Genomic DNA, 9,746 nt, shown 5'->3' with positions numbered 1-9,746 from the left:
CCCTCCTCTCCTCCTCTCCTCCTCTCCTCCTCTCCTCTCCTCCTCTCCTCCTCCTCTCCTCTCCTCCTCTCTCCTCTCTCCTCTCCTCTCTCCTCTCCTCTCTCCTCTCCTCTCCTCTCCTCCTCTCTCTCTCTCCTCTCTCTCCTCTCTCTCTCCTCTCCTCTCTCCTCTCCTCTCTCCCTCCTCCTCTCCTCTCCTCCTCTCTCCTCTCTCCTCTCCTCTCTCCTCTCTCCTCTCTCTCTCTCTCTCCTCCTCTCCTCTCCTCTCCTCTCCTCTCTCCTCTCTCCTCTCTCCTCTCCTCTCTCTCCTCTCCTCCTCTCCTCTTTTGAAAAGGCTTTTGATAGAGTTGATCATTCTTATTTGTTTAAAACACTTGGTTTCTTTGGTTAGGGTTAGGGTAGTATTTCTTGTATTAAAGGGTTAGGGTAGTATTTCTTGTATTAAAGGGTTAGGGTAGTATTTCTTGTATTAAAGGGTTAGGGTAGTATTTCTTGTATTAAAGGGTTAGGGTAGTATTTCTTGTATTAAAGGGTTAGGGTAGTATTTCTTGTATTAAAGGGTTAGGGTAGTATTTCTTGTATTAAACGGTTAGGGTAGTATTTCTTGTATTAAAGGGTTAGGGTAGTATTTCTTGTATTAAAGGGTTAGGGTAGTATTTCTTGTATTAAAGGGTTAGGGTTATTTCTTGTATTAAAGGGTTAGGGTAGTATTTCTTGTATTAAAGGGTTAGGGTAGTATTTCTTGTATTAAAGGGTTAGGGTAGTATTTCTTGTATTAAAGGGTTAGGGTAGTATTTCTTGTATTAAAGGGTTAGGGTAGTATTTCTTGTATTAAAGGGTTAGGGTAGTATTTCTTGTATTAAAGGGTTAGGGTTATTTCTTGTATTAAATTGTTGTATGCAGGAGTCTCTGTTTTATTTAAAAGTGGGGGGAGGACTCAGCCGACCGGCCCCCATCCAGAGAGGCATCAGACAGGGAGGTCCCTTATTGTCCCTTATCTTTATTTATTATTGATCCTCTCCTACATCAGCTCAGGCAGGGTCTCTCAGGGTTGACCCTGGTAGAAAGCACAACAAATACAGTTAGTGTGTCAGCATATGCTGATGATGTCATAGTGTTCATAAAGAGTCAAAATGACTCAAACAGAAACTAGAACTGTATGAACAAGCTTCTAAGGTCAACTGGTTAAAATGTGACGGCCTTTTACTGGGAGAGTGGAGTAATAAAGAGAAGCCGACTTTACCAGCTGGGCTGCAGTGGAGCAGAGAAGGGATGAAGGTCTTAGGTCTCTTTCTAGGGAAACTGGGAGGGACAGAAACTGGGAGGGACAGAAACTGGGAGGGTCTAGTGGAAAAAATCTGTGCCCGATTGTCTCGGTGGACGTGGATCCAGCCCCAGTTGACCTACAGGGGGAGGACTTGCCTCTATGCTCTGGCACCGGGTCACTGTGGTAGAACCTCCAGACACACTTATAATGGAAATACAGAAGAGACTGGTGAATTTCTTCTGGGGAGGATATCACTGGATTAAATCTGCTGTGCTGTCTCTACCTGTGTTAGAGGGGGGCAGGGACTGATAGATCTCAGGAGTCGCATTACAACATTTCGTCTCCAGACTGCACAGCGTCTGCTTTATCATAAGCAGCAGCCCTGGACTGAAACAGCATCTGTGCTGCTTCACAGAGTGAAGAACCTGACCCACAACAAGCATCTGTTCCTTCTGGATCTGGCTGGTGTAGATACATCAAACACTGCGTGCTTGGAGAACAGTTTTAAATGCAAAAAGAGACTACTCTCAGATATATGGTTATGTTGGGGAAGAACCTCTGTTTCATAACCCGCCCATACAGAGCAGGACTCTAAGTTCTGCCAGCGTACAGAAAGTCTTTATAACAGCTGGCAGGACTAAGGTCGGCCGGGCAATGGAAGAGTCATGACACTGGGATTAAGTCATTGCGCCTTCTAGAAAGACTGTTGGAGGAAGTGAAGGGTGGGCTTCCTGGTCTCTTTAGAGAGGCGTTGGGGGCGGAGTCTACAGAGGATCAACTGGTTTCCATCATTGTCCATCTGTGCTGCAGTGGAGGAGCAGGAAGAAGACAGCGGACGTATCTGTGAAGGTTCTGAGTAGAGCATCATTAGCCGGTGTCCGGGAGTCGAGGTGGTCTGGTGTGTCGGTGCCAGGATCATCTCCCAGAGGCAGCTGGAGGTCCCTGTACAAACCTCCCATAGAGAAACGCAGTGCGGACCTCCAGTGGAGGGCGGCGCATGGGGCCGTGGCTACGAACAGACATGTGGCACATATAGATCAACAGGAAGTCATTGTGGTTTTTGTCCCAGACCAGCTCCGGTTTGGCTCGCTGGTTTAGGATTTGTTTTTGATGACAAGTTTTTCATTTTTGGTCCCAGATACTCTGCAGTTCAGCGGTCTGTCTGTCTGTCTGGTTCATGTTTTACTGGGTCAAGATGAGCGTCTGGTTCACTAGAAGGAATAAAACGAAGGGAACCGGATCCGTAGATGAACTCGTGTTCAGAGGAGAACATGTTTATTATAAAACATGTTTATTATAAAACATGTTTATTATAAAACATGTTTATTATAAAACATGTTTATTATAAACATGTTTATTATAAAACATGTTTATTATAAAACATGTTTATTATAAAACATGTTTATTATAAACAGACGTGGACGAGATGAAGATGTTTTGTGTAGAAAAGCTGGTGAATCACTTTTTATTCTCAACTTCTGAAACAACGAAAACATCTGTTTGTTTGTTTGTTTATTTATTATTGTGTTGTTGTTTTTTGAGGTGGAGGGTGTAAATACGTGATCAGGTGATTTATATACGATCAATCACTTTATGTTGGTTTATTGTAAACGAAGAATCGGACCAATAAAGGGTTGGTTAAAGGTCAAAGGTCAAAGGTCTCCCCTCTCTCCTCCTCCTCCTCCTTCTCCCCTCCTCTCCTCCTCCTCCTCTCCTCCTCGTCTCTCCTTCCCTCCTCCTCCTCCTCTCCTCTCCTCTCCTCCCTCCTCCTCTCCTCCTCCTCTCCTCCTCTCTCCTCTCCTCTCCTCTCCTCCTCCTCCTCTCCTCCTCCTCTCCTCCTCCTCCTCCTCTCGTCTCCTCCTCTCCTCCTCTCTCCTCTCCTCCTCCTCCTCCTCCTCCTCTCCTCCTCCTCTCTCTCTCCTCCTCTCCTCCTCTCTCCTCCTCCCTCTCTCCCTCCTCCTCCTCTCTCCTCCTCCTCCTCTCCTCCTCCTCCTCTCCTCCTCTCCCTCTCCTCCTCTCTCTCCTCCTCCTCCTCTCTCCTCCTCCCTCCTCTCCTCTCCTCTCCTCCTCCTCCTCTCCTCCTCCTCTCTCCTCCTCTCCTCCTCTCCTCCTCCTCCTCCTCTCTCCTCCTCCTCTCTCCTCCTCCTCCTCTCCTCCTCCTCTCCTCCTCCTCCTCTCTCTCTCTCCTCCTCTCCTCCTCCTCCTCTCCTCTCCTTCCTCCTCCCTCTCCTCCTCTCCTCTCCTCTCTCCTCCTCTCCTCCTCTCCTCCTCTCTCCTCTCCTCTCCTCTCCTCCTCCTCTCCTCCTCCTCTCCTCCTCTCTCCTCTCCTCTCCTCTCCTCCTCCTCCTCTCCTCCTCCTCTCCTCCTCCTCCTCCTCTCTCCTCCTCCTCTCCTCCTCTCTCCTCTCCTCCTCCTCTCCTCCTCCTCTCCTCCTCCTCTCGTCTCCTCCTCTCCTCCTCTCTCCTCCTCTCCCTCTCTCCTCTCCTCCTCTCTCCTCCTCCTCCTCTCCTCCTCCTCCTCTCCTCCTCTCTCCTCTCTCCTCCTCCTCTCCTCCTCCTCCTCCTCTCCTCCTCCTCTCCTCCTCCTCCTCTCCTCCTCGTCTCCTCCTCTCCTCCTCTCTCCTCTCCTCTCCTCTCCTCCTCCTCCTCTCCTCCTCCTCTCCTCCTCTCCTCCTCTCCTCCTCTCTCCTCTCCTCTCCTCCTCCTCCTCCTCCTCCTCCTCTCTCCTCCTCTCCTCTCTCCTCTCTCCTCCTCCTCCTCCTCTCCTCCTCCTCTCCTCCTCCTCCTCCTCTCGTCTCCTCCTCTCCCTCCTCTCTCCTCTCCTCCTCCTCTCCTCCTCCTCTCCTCCTCCTCTCTCCTCCTCCTCCTCTCCTCTCCTCTCCTCTCCTCTCTCCTCTCTCCTCTCCTCCTCCTCTCTCCTCTCCTCCTCCTCTCCTCCTCTCCTCCTCTCTCCTCCTCTCCTCTCCTCCTCTCCTCCTCCTCTCTCCTCTCTCCTCCTCCTCCTCCTCCTCTCCTCTCCTCTCCTCTCCTCTCTCCTCTCTCCTCTCCTCCTCCTCTCTCCTCTCCTCCTCCTCCTCTCTCCTCTCCTCTCCTCTCTCCTCTCTCCTCTCCTCCTCCTCTCTCCTCTCCTCCTCCTCCTCCTCCTCTCCTCCTCCTCTCTCCTCCTCTCTCCTCTCTCCTCCTCTCTCCTCTCTCCTCTCTCCTCCTCCTCTCTCCTCCTCCTCCTCCTCCTCTCCTCCTCCTCTCTCCTCCTCTTCGTCTCCTGCAGATCTGCGTCTTTGTTCTTTGTTTAAACGGTGTGTCTCGTAGCGTCTCTGAGCGTCTCTGAGCGTCTCTGAGTTCAAAGCGACTCTGCTGACAGCTTTTCTTGTTTCTTTTTCCGACTGATTCTCTTATTTTCGTCTTTTCGTCTTTTTCTTCTCGGAGTTTGTGTGATTGTTCTTTCGGGTCACGTTGTGGATTTAAGATGATTTCAGTGATGAGCTGTTTAAATATTCTTATTTCCAGAACAAGGTGTTTTGAATGATGAGATATAATCATGTGACTGCTGCTTTCATCTCGAACCTCCTGTAAACACACAACGACGTTCCTGGAAGTCTTCAGATTAACGGAGCAGATTTATGAGTGTATCACATCATTTCATGCGTTTTAAGATGTTGGAGAAACGTAACTGTTCAGTTTAGAGTTTAAACGATGAGTCTTAACTGACAGGTAATTGATAAGTAAATTCATTATTTTGATAAAACTGTTTTATATCATAAAGTGAGTTTTCATTAATCCTGAAATATTCTGAGGAGGAAAAGTTGTTTCAGCAAATAAACAGACTGAGTGAATAAATGATGACGTCATGAATCATGTGACTTAAACGTCACTGCAGAGCTGAAAACATCCGTGAGGAGCGATGATGAGGAGGCTGTAACCTTCCTCACATCAATACATGAAACTGACAGAAACGTCGTATTTCCATCATGTTTCCCATCGTTGGAGCTTTTAATGACGTCGTCTCGCTGTTTCTTCTTCTGCAGCGTTTAATGGCAGCGACTGTTTATCTGCTGATGTTCACAGGTTCACTACATTTATACTGAACATTTTCTGGAAATTCATTTTCTGCATTTGGATGAAACTCGGCTGCTGTAAATTGAATATTTATCAGCTTGGACACAGTTTCCACAGTTATCTGACGCTTTAAAGACCAAACAACTGAGACAATAACGATATATATATATATATATATATATATATATATATAATCAGCAGTTTAATTGATGAGCTTGTTTCCATGTGCTGTGTGTGAAGCTGGAGGCTAACAGATCCAGGCTACATTAGCATTACTAGCATTACACACCAGGATCTCCAGGTGCATTGTGGGTGATGTAGGAGGCAGGAGTCTGATGTGGAGACAGAAATAAACTCAGATTGTCTTCAGAGTAGATTTAAGGTGAAACAGTGTTCAGTGAGCTGACAGCAGCTCAGCCTCTGACTGTGTTTAAATGTGAGTCTCTGCAGGTTTAGAGTGATAGATGCCATTACCCGGCCTCATGTGTACACGCTCACTGATCCGAACCGCCTCCAAATAAGTTTCCTCCCAACCTCTCCGGCACGCGGCGCAGAAGCACTTAAACCAAATTGACTTTACTGATGTGAATTATGAAGATACTGATATCATGCATAAAGTTATTTACCCCTCAGAAGAATTCAAATAGGTAATTCCCTCAGATCGCGATACGGGGAACTAATATGAATGCAAATAGGATTAGGCCTCTGCATTAGTGTCTGATAAACAATTTACAGGTCTGAGTGTTGAGCGGAGGATTCGCTGTGTGCTGCATGGGGAGCAGGGAGAGCGGGGGTTAACCCTCGATCTTCTGCTGTCATTAGCCTGTTAAAGCCTCACATCATGTCTGCAGCCGCTGCAGCTAAAGGCGCCAAATCCACCAGATTACTGCAGGTCATCACGCTCAATTTCATTTAAATCAATTCAGTTCACATCCGTCCTGAAGAACATTCTGAAATAAACAGCAGCTCGATACGATGCAAAGCAGGTAAACATCATCATTTATAAGTGACGCAGCAACAGAAATAAATATCTGATCAGGTTTCATATTTAAGTGAAGCTGCTTCACCTCTGATCACTTCCAAACTGATCAATGCAGCAACGTTCGTTGGTATTTAACTAAAGAGGAAGATGTGACTGTTTTCTGCACCAACATGCTCCTCTTCACTGCAGTGATGGTTGGTTACTGTGTTTAAGTTTAAAACCTATTCAGTCACATTCATAGTCAGAGTTTAATCTAACCCCTTTAAGTTATATTTCTATTCTTTGTCTCCTTCTGGCAGCGAGAGTAAATGCTCTGCTGTGATTGGCTGACAGGGAGGCGGCAGCTCTCGTGCACCCTGAATGACAGAAACACAGAGACGGCCAGTAGAAACCCACATGTTTAAATGTACATAGCTTTTGACTGCATACTGGGACAAATCCCAGTATGAAAATAAAAACCCCTGTATTTGTATTGGGGCCCACCGCTGTTGTTTCCAGTGGTTGTCATATTATCTGCAGTCTAACATTGGAGAGCTGTATAAGGCTACTCCTCCTCCCTTTTTGTTGGATCCTTTAACATCTCATATTCCTCCAATTCAGCATCCACACCTTTATCATCACTTAACTATGTGAGTTTAGAATAGTTACTGTAGAGACTTCTACTACTAAAGTGCATTAATGATAGTCCTTCCACTATGACATTATTGTTGAACTGGTCTTACAGTTTATATTGATGTTGTTGTAGAAACGGTTATCTATATATATATACATACATATCGTATGACTCATGTTCTGGATGTTCAAAAATCTTAAAGTTCCAGTTTTAACTTCTTTGGAAATAGTTCAAGCCATTCTCTGCTTCATTTAATTTAATGTTTAATTCCTCATCGTCAGCGTTACCGTATGGACCATGCCCCTGCCTAACCTAACCTGCTGGACTGATGCAGGCGTGGTTATGAGATACTGTGTTTTTGTATGTGTCCATAAAGGCACCAGAGGAATGTGGTTGTGTCAGCCAACCAGATTCAGAGCACCTGGACATTGTGCTCTCATAGGATAAAAGGTTAACTCAGTGTCTCTCTCACCTGGACTCAGCAGCTGCAGACTTTTGCCTTTGTTACAACACCTTACACCCTACTGCTCACACATTCTCATTTACATCACTGACACACTCCACATTTGTAGTTATTACTTCAGTTGTTTACTTTATTACAAGAAATAACTTTAATTAACTTCCATCCATTGCGTCCACTCCCATATTTGTCACGGCCTAGGAGCCGGGTTATGACACTGACCTTTCGGGGAGGGTTTAGGGTACGTGTATATGTTATGACTTGCTGTTCCAGTGTGTGTAGTTCATGTGTCTGGACGTCTTCCCTGTTGTTAACTCCGTAGCCCCGGCGTATGTTCGCTGTGTGGTCTGTAGTCCATTTATGATTAACCTGATCTGAACAATGAGATTCTCAGCTTTCCTTGAACGGTGCCTTTACGACCATCGGGGCTGATTATGGTGAATACGATCACATGATACAGGAACAGAAGTTTGTTGAGCTTCAGTGGCCTCACTCGAATCTTCCATATATCAACAGATTAGGTTTCCTATTTTCCAATGATATATAATACATTGATATTTACTCTCAGAGATGATATTGACCAAAATATAAAGACAGCACCAAAAATTATATATTTATATATTACTCCATTGTCTAGCTACTAAAAAAATGACAATATGTAAATAAATGGCTGTAACTCACTGAGGAAGAGGAGCAACTTCACACGAAGCTCCAAAACACCTAAATACAACTGTTCATCTTGAAAAAACAAAAATACGCTGGTTGACTATGGAGTTTTTTTTCACTGGGCATTTTCTTCATTTAATATGTTTTGCTCACACAAAGATAATGCATGATGGTGACTTTACACTGCACCAGAGAGAAAGGGCAGGTTCCCCTGAATCATATGATGTATAACGCTCGATACTCACTGAGAGAATAAAACTATGTCCAGGCACTTCTTTGTCTATGTAGGTTTTAGAGGGTCAACAGAGTCATGTTCTTTCTGTTGTTGAAGCTGTCATCTACTCTATCTACTCACTTCCTCTTCGATGAGCTACAGGAACATGAATGTGACAGATATTTCACTTAAAACATCAAAAGTTGACTTCATGGTGGCACTTGAGGAAAAGTCAGAGGATCACCAGAGTCAGCAGGATTCATCCTCTGAGGAACATGAACATCTGAACAACATTTCATAACAATCTGACAGACATTACTGTCCACAGAGACACTAGCAGCTAAAATGAACCTTAAAAATAGAAAAATAAGACGATTATTAAAAATAATATAAGGATGAATTGACCCTGAGACAACCAATCAAACCCCACATCACTGTAAATAAGTGCTCACATGCTGTCACTGAGCTGCATGTAAAGCAGCACGGCAGCGTGTTGGAGCTGCTTGCTTTGCTTCTTTTTCTCAAGCTGAGCTTTCAGTAATTAACTAAGTTAAAGTATCAGGTAATAGGAACACAGAGAGAGTTGTAGGTTCTGTAGGTCTGTCCCTTCTTCTTCTTCTTCTTGTTCATGTTCCTTGACTCGCTCTGTGATTAGAGGTAGCTTTTACAGTGAATACGAGCTGTAGCAGGATATTTCATAAAGGGAGGATGAATCAAAAGAACACAGACACTTATTTTCAGCAGAGAACACAGTTTGAGGATCAGAAAGGTGTCCTATAGCCTGAAACATGTGAAATCTTTAAATCTGCCATTAAACAACTGTTTTAAATACAAAGTAAAAGTCTATTTTTTCAGTCTTCTTCGTCAGTGACACGTTACACGAACTGTAACTGATTCGACTTTATTGTTTCAGGTTTCCTCTCACACATCACACCGCTGACAAATCTTCATACGTGCTTTTCGGACGGCGTGTTCTGTATGTGGCGTTTAGGCACTTTGATGGTCCACATGGTGACTGTCAGCAGCACCAATTAAAGCTGCTGCTGCTGACAGTCAGAGCGTCCAAACAAACCTCACAGGGATCATTAAACACTGTACATCAAACATGTCCTCTCACTGAGGCTGATGACTTCACTGTACATCAAACATGCTGATGACTTCACCGCTCATTCAAACCTCTGATGTGGTTGTTAATTAAAGTCCTCATACGGCTCATTTTAGTTTCTGTACAGCTTCAGTTCAGCCACAAACATGTTAAAGTAAAATCAGGTGAAGATGTAATTTTAACAACTTAAAGATTTACAGACAAACAAGTTTCTTTAAAGAAGAAAACCTTTAAAACAAACAGCCATGCTAACAAGAGTTTAGTAATGTTTACCATGTTCACCATGTTAGTTTAGTGTGTTAGCATGCTAACATTAGCAGTAAACACAGAGAACAGCTGATGTCATCAGTTCTGCAAACAGAAGTTCTGGACAAACTAAACGTCG

This window comes from Thunnus thynnus, chromosome 5 (assembly GCF_963924715.1).
Source record: "Thunnus thynnus chromosome 5, fThuThy2.1, whole genome shotgun sequence".
Lineage (NCBI taxonomy): Eukaryota > Metazoa > Chordata > Actinopteri > Scombriformes > Scombridae > Thunnus > Thunnus thynnus.
The sequence above is the reverse complement of the archived record's forward strand: the minus strand, read 5'-3'. Positions refer to the sequence as shown.